This window comes from Poecile atricapillus, chromosome 6, assembly GCF_030490865.1.
Source record: "Poecile atricapillus isolate bPoeAtr1 chromosome 6, bPoeAtr1.hap1, whole genome shotgun sequence".
Lineage (NCBI taxonomy): Eukaryota > Metazoa > Chordata > Aves > Passeriformes > Paridae > Poecile > Poecile atricapillus.
In genome coordinates, this window is record NC_081254.1 from 4,383,439 (window position 1) to 4,396,467 (window position 13,029).

Below are 13,029 nucleotides of genomic sequence, written 5' to 3' on the forward strand. Positions count from 1 at the left end.
TTCTTTGTATCTTACCTATTTTAAGTAAAACCTGTAAAAACCGGGTATGCTGCAAATTTTAGTTCAAAGCTTAATATTAGTTCGAATAGAGGATACGAAGGGATTGTAAATAATGATAAAACAGAACCAATATTATGCCATTGTTTTGTACCAGCAGTTTTATGCTTACTGACTGTGTAATATACAGTATACATCAAATCATTATGGTATTTTGTGTGCCTTAGATTTCCATTTTAAAACTTGTATATTTTTGGTGAGCTGAAGATCTGTAGGAATTGCAGCTGTCCATACAGTCAGTAGTACTGTACATTCCATAGCTGTTCCAGTCATGTATTTGTCCCACCACGTAACAATTTGTTTATTGGTTTCACTGATAAGCCCTGACACCTTTAGTTTCTGTAATGCTGTAATTCAGCACTCTCATGTGATAAATTTACTTCACAAAATTGGTAAGCTACAGAGCCATCTCTTTCTCTTTTTAAATGTTCATACCATTAAGGTGGATCATTTTTACTTGAATCTTCTCCTACAAATGCCCACATTTAACTTACTGGAAATTTCAGATAAGAACGTTCCATTGAAAAACCAGCAGCTTCCCTCTAAGAAGTGAGGCACTGAAAGGTGGATGTAAAAGGATCCCTTCAAACCTTTTTTTGAAATGGCAGTTCTAACAAAGAAATGTGTATCTTAACATAATACATACTATTAACTGATAGGTGCTAAACTCACAGTTACTACTTCATTAATATTACTTACATGAGAGAAATGTATCATCTATACAATAACATATCACCCACGGTGCTCTTTCCTTGGCTGTCTTTCACCTAAACTGCTTTTTAACACATCCTGCCAGGCAGGTTGGCCACTTCCACTTCCTGCTGGACATGGAATGGGTTGTGATTTGAGAAGCTGATCCTTTCTATTGCTGTACTGCAGTATAGAAAATGCAACTATTTACTGGTTTTACAACCCTGTGCTATTTCTTGCAACACTTCAGGATATTTTTCAGTCTTGTACACAAATTGCATTGCTTTCAGTAAGGTTATCATTTTATAACAGTGTTGATCTCTTAAAATCTTCAACTCTGTGCATGTTCTTTTCTTTGCAGCCCACACAGCCAGTTGTAATTTGCTCTTAGGTTTTAACCCAAGTCCTTCTTGGATAGCCAGTCCAGGAGCTGGATCAAAAATTAAGGCAGCTGGCTAGGTCAGACCTGCATGTTTTGTTTGATTTCCATCAGCTGGCACAATGTTCTGGGTGAAAAACCAGCACGTGGATTCAGGTGTGGGCTGGCAGTGGGGTGTGCTTGTCTTTGGATCATTTTTTACAGTATTCCAGGAAAAACTGTCACGATCCAACATAGGACACCTCTGACTTCCCAGAAGAAATGTGTCTCATCCCTTTGTCCACTGGGTCCAGTACCACAACTCTGCTATGGAGGGGAGGAGCAGGGCTTGTTGCAGGACCAGTTCTGTTTGACTCCCTGTGGGAGTCACTGCAGTTGTGTCCAATTAAACAGTGAATTTACTGATTTTTCACATGCTAGTGTATTGCAGGAAATAGAGAGAAATATTTCTGTAAATACTTTAGTCACAAGATCCAAGAAGCTTTGCAAGTCCTTACAAATACTTGCAGCTTCCAACCTGTAACAGTTGTATTCTGATTTTTTAAGGACTTTCTAAGAATCTTAACTGCTGGTGAAAGTCCTTGTGTTACCTATGACAGTGCTTCTCTAGATGTAGCACAGGAAATAACTGTAGCATCTTGAGCAACGTTTTATGTTAAGCATGGGTAAATGACAACTTGTCTAGTACTTAAGATTTTTCCTAGCATACAGCTGTATGGGGTTTTTTAAAGAACTTTTTAATTTCATTGCAGTATTAACTAAATATGGTGGATTAAGGTTGGGTGCTGTTCACACTGCTGCAGCCCTGCTGAGTGCAAAGTGTTCGTTCATCAAGTTTTCCTGCAATTTCCATATTTAATTGCATGGGTATGGTCAACAGTTCATATCCAACAGTTCATGACCAACATCTGTGTCAACTCAGAGGTCAATCCTGCTCTTTCACTTCCCATGCAACTTCTCTAATATTGCAATTAACTCCGTTTATCAAGTGGTCATCAGCTTTGTAATCCATTTTAAATATATGGTTGTTTCTTTTCCACAGAAATCCTGTAATTTCTAGGCTATCAAAAGGAAATAGCTGTGCTTTCAGATACATGAAAAACTCAATTGCATGGCCACTTTCATGCTTTGTGTACGTTAACACCAGTTACATTCAGGCAGTGTGGGACAAACTCTTTCAGGCTTCTTGTGGTCACTGAAATTCAGATAAGGGTTTTTGTGACGTCTGCTCCATAAAACTGTGTTTTATTTCTTGTGTGAAAGCTGTCTGCAGAGCTGTGACCTGTGATGATCTGCTCTTCAATAGCAATTAGAGATGAGGAACAGTCCAGTCACATTTGGGAATTCCTGCTTTATCAGGTGTTGATCTGACTTGCAGGAGGAAGTGTGGAGGGAATATCTTTCCACTGATTATTGTGACACCACGGTACTGCACTGCAATGTCTGTGTCACAGCACTGCTCTAACCAGTGAGATGTTTTGTTGTGGGTATTATGTGCAAATTCACCTCTTTGCACAGTTCCTTCACAGGCAGAAATCTCTCCTTTGGTCTCTGCCTGGTTTAAAAAATAAAATACCAAAAGAAGGAGAGAGTTGGCCTCTGTTTTTGATAGATATAGACAAACAAGGTATCAAGCACTGCTGCCCTTTGCCACCATCAAGATGGAGAATACAGAAAGCTGATGGGATGTTGGTTGGACTCGATGGTCTTTAAGGTCCTTTCCAACCTTAATGATTCTCTGCACATCGTAAATAAATCACAGGCAAAGTTATGAAGGTACAATTGGTTTTTGAGTCAATCTTCTATGTACATGTAGTTGCCATGGTACTTCTTTATACTAACACTTCTTTTGGTCCATCTGACTTTAAATTCAGTAGCTTATTTTATTTAGTCTGTGATACACTTAAATTCTCCTTGAATCTAAAACAGTGACCAGGGTCAAAAATCTAGAGGATGTGGCTACTTAAATTCTTAACAGTTCAGGAAGCGGTTTCAGTCTCTTCTGGGACTACCTGATGTTTAGTCAGTCTTCCCAGGTTGTCTACATGCTGCTTTAGGATGTTGCTACAAAATTATAATTACAGAAAGGGAAGAGTTTTACATTCAGGGTTTCCTGAAGGACCAGGGATTTCTAATAGTAGAACCTGATCAGGCACCAGGATACATATGGATCACTTCCTCTAAGGAGTGGTTGAATATATGCTGTGTTTATTACTTCCCTGTCAAACTTCTTTGGTTCTCTTAGAGAAGAGGCAAAACTTTTTAATACTGTCACATACCTGACTAAATTATGAAGTCTTAGTTCTATGTGGTGCTGTGTTGTCTCCCTGAAAAACACTTAATATGGCTAGTGTTGATTAGTAGGTATCACTATCTACTCTGTACAGGTGACAGTGGATACTCCAGCCACCTTTCTCACTCCATGCCCTTTCTGGATCATCAGCTGTGGTTAGCTATGGTCAGTTAGTGCTGGCTCACTTTGTCACCTGCTCTGGATGCTTTCAATGCTTGTAACCACTCCAAAAGTTTTTCCCTTGGCAGATCTGCTTCAGCACTCGGCATTAGCAGCACGGCTGTCAGCCTGCCTGTGAGTCCCCCTGCACGCTGTTCTGTGTATGGAAATCAGCCATCTTCATCTCAGGAATGTCACATTAATCTATTCTCCTTGGGACTCTCCCCCTAAAATCCATTTATTTCAGTCTCCTGGAACAGGCTGCCAGGAGAGCTTGTGTATGTGCTCCATCCCTGGAAGTGTCCCAGGCCAGGCTGGACAGGGCTGGAAGTAACCTGGTGTAGTGGAAGGGGGGCAGGGGGTTGGAAAGAGGTGAGCTTTAAGGTCCCTTCTGACCCAGTCTGATTCCTTACTCTTATATTCTATAGGTGACAGTTCTAGGGCTTTTACTTCACATTTTCTCATACAGAGCCTAGAATATCACAGTTGGGATTTTTTTAAAGTCTAGTAGAGATGGACAATTCATAATCTGTCACAATCACTGTTTTTATGCTTTTTAAATCAAATAATCAGTTTTCCAGTTAATGTTCAGATTTTTTGATGTAGTTGTTACAATCTGTTCTTGTATCTGCAAGTAGCCAAACAAAAGAGATTGCAAGACTAGAAAACCATCATCCTCTGAGAAGGAAAAGTCATTCCTTCTCAGAGCACAGGATTTTTTCATGTTGGTAGCATCTCTGTGTTCTCTTGTCTTTCGAGTCACTTTTAACAGCTCTGCTCAATTCCTGACATGTGACAGCTGCTGCAGCCCCTGCATGAATGCAAGAGCAGGAGTGTTTCCTTACATCTTCTTTAAACCTCAGATCAGTCTTTGTGAGATATCCAAGTATTTATGTAAGATAAATGCCTGAACTAACACAGGACTGCTTGGAAAAAAGATGTTCTTCCTTCTCTGGCAAAAAATGGAATGGAAAGAGCTTGAGAAGAAAACAGTTAAGGTGGTTACTGCCTTTTATTGAAGGGTATGGAGGTGTCAGCATTGCTGTTTCTTTGTCTTTCTGAAAATAAGGACTTTAGGATTCTTTTTCCAATCCAGTTCCCCAGTTCACCATCCCAACAATTGCTCATGGTGTTTAATCATGTACTGCTAAGCTTCAATTTTAAAAGATACAAGATGCTTCTTGATGCTGTATCCTTAATTCTTCCAGACAGTGTATGTTCCTTTCTTCTTCTACTGGGCCATTACATATGGCATTTTTCCACACACACTTTTATTCAAATGCCAGAATCTTCCAACAGCATACTTGCAGTGAGTGCAAGACTGGGGTGCTAAATAAGGTGAAGGTGACTTGCTTTGGTGTGACTGATCAACGGTGCTTTTTTTAACACTTTGCACACCTTACAGACATTCCTCACAAAGTCACAGAGCGCAGGTGTACACCTCAAAAACTGCACATGTAGGGAGGACAGGCTTGGCATTTCAACTACAAGTTTAAGAGTTACCAGTTACAGCAGATGAACTGTGTTCCCAAAATATGCTGTTGCAGTGGAACAAAGGAACTGCTAGTTTTGATGTTCAGTAGTGCAGTTGTTGCCACAGAACGTTTTAATGCTGTCGTGGAAAGTTTTGTGACCTGGTCAATATTTTACATGTATATCTGTATTTTTATTATATTGTAATGGAAAAGGGGTCTAGGGTTTGGGAGTTGTCTTAAAGTAAGAATGGAGGCCCTGATTCTCATTTATACTACTGTCCTTTGTATTGCATTGGAAGGATAAAGGGGCCTTAAATGGATGTCACTTTAGCTTACATCCTCTGGAGTATCCCATCACACTGATCAGAGTATAAAAGGTCAGTAGTATAAATAAAAACAGTTACTAAATGATTGATTTGTACAATCATCTGAAATAAATTTCATTGTATCCTTACTGTGCACATACTGGCCAGTAACATCCAGATTGTTCTTAGTTTACAAATACAGGTTGAAGAGAGACCTGCTTGGGTTTTACCAGGTTTTAAATATTTGTTTATATTGGCTGTCCTTTGCCCAACAATGTGGTAAAAGATTTGTACCTCTAGGTAATGGCCAGCCCAGAAATTTCACCAAATTGTCAAAAATGCTATTTTTATGGTAATTTTTCTTAAAATACTTGCTACCCTTGATCATAACTTGGATCCCTTTTACTTGATGATATAAACTGGGGTTGTGACAATCTACTAAACTTCCTTCTGTCCTGACTTCACACCCAGCAGAGTGTGCGGTGTTGTGTGCTGTTGTCACACTCTGCTGAGTTTGGGGACACAAAATTAAAGCAGACACTTTCTGCCTTCCCTGACTGTGGTGCTACTTGCCAGGGAAAACCCTGGCATTGCTCTGCATGCACGAGTCCTGCAGAGCTCCCCTTGCTGCCCATGGAAGCTTTATGTAAACAACAGCCCCTGCTACATTGCAGTTATGCAATGCAAACTTCTCGTTCAAAAAAAGTTTGAGGAAAAGGAAATATTCTTTCCTTCTTAAATTTTTACACTGCAGTGATACTGCAGAGCCTAATGAGAACAGATTTTGTAGCAGCTTTGAGAATGACTGTCTAATCCATGCAACTCAAAAGGCAGCAGCTGAACTTCATGAAACTCTTGTCCTCTAAATGAAAATATAATTGTAGTCAAGAGGAACAAATGGGATATGCCAGTACTGCTAAAAGAAAGCCAGTTCCAATCAATGCAAACATTCATACATTTCAGTCTTTACCAGTGAATTATTCTACGATTATTTTTCAGTTTGGAAGAGGCAGCTCTTCATAATGTGACAATATCACACCAGGTCACAAGTACTGATTCAAAATTTATTGTCATTAAGAAAGAATATAAATATGTAAGGACATGCTGTACTGAAATGCTATGGCTAATGAATTCCTTCCTGCTTTGGGAAGATAAAACATTAACAATATGCCAAAGCAAAAGATAAAAAGAGTCATGGGGTTTTTTTTTTCCTTCTCTCTTTCTTCTTTTCAATCTTTCCTTTCTTTCCATGGGATGCATTTGATATTTATTTTTCAACTTTAAATTTGAGGTTTTATTCCCAGTTACCAATGTACTGTATTGAAATCTGGAACATAAAAATAACAATTTCAAGCAAAAGATGATGTACGGGGAGAAAAAATCAGAAAGAAAAAGCACTTCATTATGTCACAGTATTTACAGGAGAAAGTGTAAAAATTACTTATTTTCTAAAAAACAACATTTGGGGCCTGATTCTTTCCTAGTATAACTGAGCATAGCTCCCTGAGGCTGGTGGAGCTGGGCATGGTTATGCTAGCTGAGAAACTGAACCTTAAAATCTTCTTTGCAGACAAGGGAACCCTTACCAGCAGTACTTGAAGACTTGTGAGTTGTGACTGCATGTTACTTGAAAGATCTAATTAAGCTATGTTTTTTGGTGCAAGCAGTTGTTGTACATGATTTCATGTTTATGTAGCAAGATGCATTGAAATGTTGATACTAGTATTGAAACATACATGTAAAAATTGTCGTTGTGGAAATTGTCTGTTCTGTTCTATTTTTCTTGTGTGTCTCATCTGTTTAGAACGTAAACTTTCTTTTTTTTTTATTGTCCTAACTGAATAAGGCTAAATGAATACTGTAATTGAAAATATATTTTAAATCTTGTCATGAGTTTTTAAAAAGACTATTACAAATTGTATCATTCCTGATTACACAGAACTTTGTGGGTGGTTTTAAATAAATTTTATACTTCTATTTTGCACTTAGTCGTCTAATTTTTCTTTCCTGCTCTTAGCAATAATAACCACTGTTATTATAACCAATGTTATAGAAGTGTATTTGTTAATTATTAATAGGAGCTACAGGGGCTTCACCCAAAAAGTCAGCAGGTTTCTGCACTAGAAGGGGACAGGAATAAATCCAGTGCCTGTTCTCAGTGTGCCTCTGCTTCAGGCTGGACTGACCTGTGCCCAGAGAAGCAGCCAGAAAATCTGAACTCCATTTTCTGGCTAAAAAGGACAAAACAGTTTGTGAACACGTCTGTACAGCGTCTCTTTTTGCTACCTGTCTGGCAGAGCAAGCTAATGGGAATCATTTACTGCGGTATTTAACTACCAGCCACTGGAAATATCTCAGGTTTTATTTGCTGCAAATCAGAGTGGGTATGGTTGGGGTTTTTTTGTCAAAACAGACCTCAGCACTAGCCTGCTTTACTGACACTAGTGCACAACAATACTAAACAGAATCCCTGTTGTTTAGACCTGAAGAAAAGGAGGAATACAACTCCTGACTCTTTTCCTGCTTTACTACACGCAGCAGTAAAATAATAAGCAAAAATAATCTTCCAGGTAACCAGAATCTCCTAGAGAGCAGCAAAATGCTGGTACCCTCTGGCTTCACTAATGCCCTGGAAAGAAACTCCATTGTGTGATATGGTACATCTAATTCCTGGGGGGTGGATGTGATCATCCAACAGGGAGGCCTTGACCCTCCAATGTGAGCTGCTCTTTTAGAGGATAATCGCCACCGCTGGGGTTTTATGGCAGCATCTCCCAGGCTGCCCCAGGCGCTCTCTGAACTGCACTATTAAGTCCTTGTTCAACAGAGCCACACGTTCCAGGGTTCAATGTCAGAGTCAGGAACCCCCAGCACAGGTGTCTTAAGAAAAGCACATGGATTTTGAAAGGCACTTCAAGCCTTGGACCAGACCCAAGACCATCACTGCTGAGGAAGAGCAATGAGAAAGATTCCCCAGGTCCTTTTAAGGTACTGCCAGTCACCTGCCCATTGCCTCCCCCTGGCATTCCCACCCGGCAGTGTGATCCCAGTCAGAGCTGCATTTCCTCATAGATCACAGAGTGTGTTACAGAGAGGTATGAAAATGTACCTTCACCTCCACCTTATAAAAACAAAACTAAACCAGATTTACCTGCCCCGGCATCCCAGTTGCCAGAGTTAGTTTACCACCTAGAGATGGCTTCAGTGCTTTCTTTATATCCTGGATTTCTGATCTACATTATACAAGGTAACACAATATTGGTGTAGTACAGTTGGTTGCTTTTACATTCTTATGCCTTAGATTGCAATTCCTACTAAAATGGTGTTAATTGTTAACAATTAAGCTGCAAAATAAGCTTTTTTGCTGGTGCTATAGTTAAAAGTTTTCTCTAGTACTGTACTGCTACATATCATAGAATGCCAGGATTTGCTGTTCAACAGTGCTAATGTTGGTTACTGCTGTTGAGAGTTAATATTTAACACAGAATATTAGTTTACATTCAAAAGGGTATTCATCAAAATATTGGGGTTTCTGTGTACTCTGTCAGAACAAACAACATATTCAAATGTTATTTAAACACAAGCAAGGTATTGCTTCAATTAGTGTTTTGGTTCAGGACATGGCCTAGATAGTCTAAAATAAAATACCAGCAATCCCCATCTGTGTTTTTAATCTTAGACAAACTGAGAAAGTATTTAAAATGTGGAAATTTAAACCTGGCTATTTCAATAACCATTGGCTGGAGCACAATTCCCAAGATAGGCCTCCAGTTCCATGTCCAGTCTGTTTACTTCTGGATACTCTTTTGTGAGATATACTACTAATACAAACCCCTTCCCTTCAATGCTTAGTGCTTGAATCCTTGAAAATGTCCATGTCTTTCTACACCAGGCCAAGAATTACTTACAGACCTGCTGTACCATGTGTACCTCTCCATTTGTAACAAAACTGGGTAACCCTTTCATGCTGTTTGATCCTAAAGGAGTCCTAAATTGCTGCTAGAGGCATGATGTAGCCCTTTTTTCAGCTCAGAACAGCAAAACCTTTGTTCCCTGTAGTGTAAAAAGTCAGCAGTTCAGTTTCTTGCTTTACACACAGCTGCTGTTTTTGCATGAGGGTGACTGACTCCCTTCACTTGAGGAAACCCTTCAGGGAAATGAAGGCCTAAGCCAGTGCTTCACCAAGTGAACACTCTGGTGCTGGGCCCTAACTCACTTCCACAACAGCAGAAAGCCTTGTAAGGACTCACTTGGGTTATGGCTCCTACAGATTTGAAGGGTGGGATTTGTTGATTTTTTCTACTGTTGCAAATTATCTTGTTCTATGAGGGTAAGAGGCTGTAAGTGGCTCAGGTGTGCCACTGCCTAACAATCCTCCTTAGGCCGTAGCTCTGCTACTCACAGACATTTAAAACCAGAAAGAAACCCCAAGGGTGTTGTGTGTAAAGGGTTCACCAGCAAACCTGTCAAGTGCCAGAGGCTCTGGAACCCCCAAAGATACAGGCAAGTATTCCCTGAATATGCAACTGCTGTTGCATCTGAGCAGAGTACAGATCTGCTTCAGTCGTGCTCCTTTGCTGTCTCCCACTGCAGGAGGCCTTACCTGGGCTCTTGTTGCACACAGAAGTTCTCAGGATGCTCCTGTTCTCCTCCTGTGCGTTAAACCTGAGTCTGTGCACTCAGCTGTCCTGCACCAGGACCTGTGTCTGTCTGTCCAGCAGATCCGAGAGAGGCCTGTGCTCTGCTGTGGGAAGAGGCTGAGCACTGCAGGCAGTGTGGAAGAGAAATGGGTTCTCAGCTCTCCATCTCCTGCTTCTCAAGCAATGGAACTCAGATTTTAAAGGCAGTCAGGATTTTTCTTTCTCTTGCTCTTCTCCATGGCCTGTCTAAGGATGTACCTTTATTTTGGCTTTCATATGTCTGGCTTACCCCAAGACTGTGAGGGGAGAGCTGAGAAGTCTTTTCTGTGTGTGCAGTCAAACCCAATACACTTAGAAAAACAAACCCAGGGCCTTCCTGAAGGTACTGAGGATTTGAATACAAGTCAGACTGGGTAAGAGAAAAGGAATCCTTAAAACTTATGACTTTATGAAAAGCCACTGTTCTTGTGGTTCCTGGGCAAGGTGAATTACATCTCTTTTTTTTAATGTGATGTTCACAGATCACTCCAGGTTGGTGGGGACCTCACACCATCACCTGGCCCCACCTTTTATGGAAAAGAAAGCCTAGGTGGGATTTCCTAACCCCCTGCCCAGCTGTGTCTGGAGAACTTCCATTGATGGGGACTCTCAATTGCTCTATCTGAAAAAAAATTCTCTCTTTTGCAAAGATGAAAAAATTTCCCTTCTGTGCTTCTGGTGTCTATTACCTACAAAATAATTAAGGATTACTTTATTTGTGCTATGACATTTTTACTCATTTAAAACTTTGTCAGAAGTCTGTTCTCAATGCATTTAATTTTATTGCAATACAGCAGATCACAAAAGCCTTTCTGGTCTTACCATGGGACTCTTAAAAACAAACAAACAAAAAAAACAAACAATCTTTACTTGCAATCAGCTGAACCTGAGCAGGTTGGTTTAATTCTGTTATGTCCTTCCTGTATTCTTGAGGGGTCTGGCCAGTTTAGAATCATTTTGTCAAATACTTTGTACAGCAGTATGTAATAAAGTTCAATTTATTATATTTATTATTAAATTTCAGTACTGACTGTGTCACATGCTTGGCAAAGTGTGAAGTACATATGGCTGCAGTCAAAAAGACTACAAGAGAAAGTTGTGCACAAAAAAATCCATAATAATTTGCTTAGATGCTTACATGCTGCACTTTATTACAATTTAATCATCAAAAAAGCCATTAACTGGACATATCTAGAAATGTAAAAATGTGTTTGATTCTCTCTGAATAATCTCTTCTGGCCTTCTGAAGAGAATAAATAAACAACCCCATCAAGAGCTGCAAAAATCAGGTTCCAGTAGGGACAGGTTTAGATCTGCAAATTAATTCAGAAATTGAACACAATGCATGGAAATGTATTTCCAACAAGAATATGGAAAAACATATATAATGATTTTTCATCTTCAAAATGCAGTGAAGCAACTATCTTCAGGTATCTAAGATACCTGAAACTAGTTTCATTCTGCCTGATGCAGGAAAATATCACAGTAGTTCTGTTGCTGCTGTAGAGGGACGACTGTTTGGGGCTTAATTTTTGTGTAAAGGACACTCTCTAAGAGGTGTTCAGTCATAATGCATTGATTATGGTATTGAATTCTCTAACTCAGTTCTACTAAGTTCTCCTCTTTTTGCTTTTCCAGTCATCTTTGTTAAATGCACTAATTGTGCAAAAACATTTGTGATGTTCTTTGATTATAAACTCTAAAAATTATCATTTCTCCTCACAATACCCTCAGCAGATTCTGAACTCCTGTAGCCACCAGAAAAGCTGAAAGCAACAATTTGCTTTATGGTTTTGCCTTCTAATTTGTATCTTTTTCTCAACCTGCCTCATTATTAAGGTAATTTGTAGAAATCTCATGTATTTCAGACTTCTGTCCTCGCATCAAATTTTGATTAAATTGTCCAATCCTCTTAAAAGATACTCTGGGGGCCTAGAATTATTTTAAGAAACAAGACTAGAAGTGCATGTATTTTTTCACTGCCACTTCCATGACAACTGTATTTCATCACAACAGCGTGGTTTGTCTGGAGTAGAGGATACAGAGACCTCAACGATTCAGAAGGAATCATTAGTGTACTAAAAATGGCAGTGGCAAAATCTGCCTGGTAATGGTAGCAGTGTGTATCTGGAAAGGAGAAAATACACAAAATATTCTGCTTGAGGTACAGGAAATCAGGATTGTGGATCCTGTGAGCTTCTGAGGCTTTACTGGAGAGCTTTTACTGTCTGATAAAAAGACCCTGGGGCAGAAGAGTGAAGAATAGAGCTATTTCACTATACTCTGATATTCACTGACAATTACTTTCTACTTTAATACAATTTTGCCATTGTCCTTTTCACATATGGTGTGGGAGAAAGTCCTGCAACCTTTTTAACATTTAATCTTATCTCCAGGTCGAAGGGTACAGATTCTGCTTTAGTCAACTGACTGTGCTGGATGGAGTTATGCCAGCAAGAGACAAGGTTTAAAATGTGTAGACTTAAAAAGAACTATGCTTCTGAATGTGAAACATCTAAACCCTCATCTAATTTGAAATATATTTTAAACAGCAACGGCAGACCTGTCTTTATATATTATTAAGTACCAAATGCTGGCAATTTACTTGCACCTGGTGATCTTCTGCTTCTTTATCTAGATGCCGTCCTACAACATAATCTGCCTCACTGCAAGTGAGTTTGATGTTGCTGCTTCTCAGGACTTTATTCCATCACCAACTTCTATTCTTAATGACAATGTGACACTTCGAAGTCCTATTTGCATTTACTAAGTGCGTCTTGCTGACTTACTCTCAAATGAACGTAGGAATTCATGTGTCTATTTAACTTCAAAACAAACTCGTGTGAAAAACTGTTTACGGGATGGGTGGCTTTTTGTAACAACGCCAAGGTCTTGGGATCGATTAACGCCTACATGAATCGGCCACTCACTTGAAGAGCTACACTCGACGATTCTTTTAAGTCCTTTCCAACTCAGACTAAGAATGAAGAGA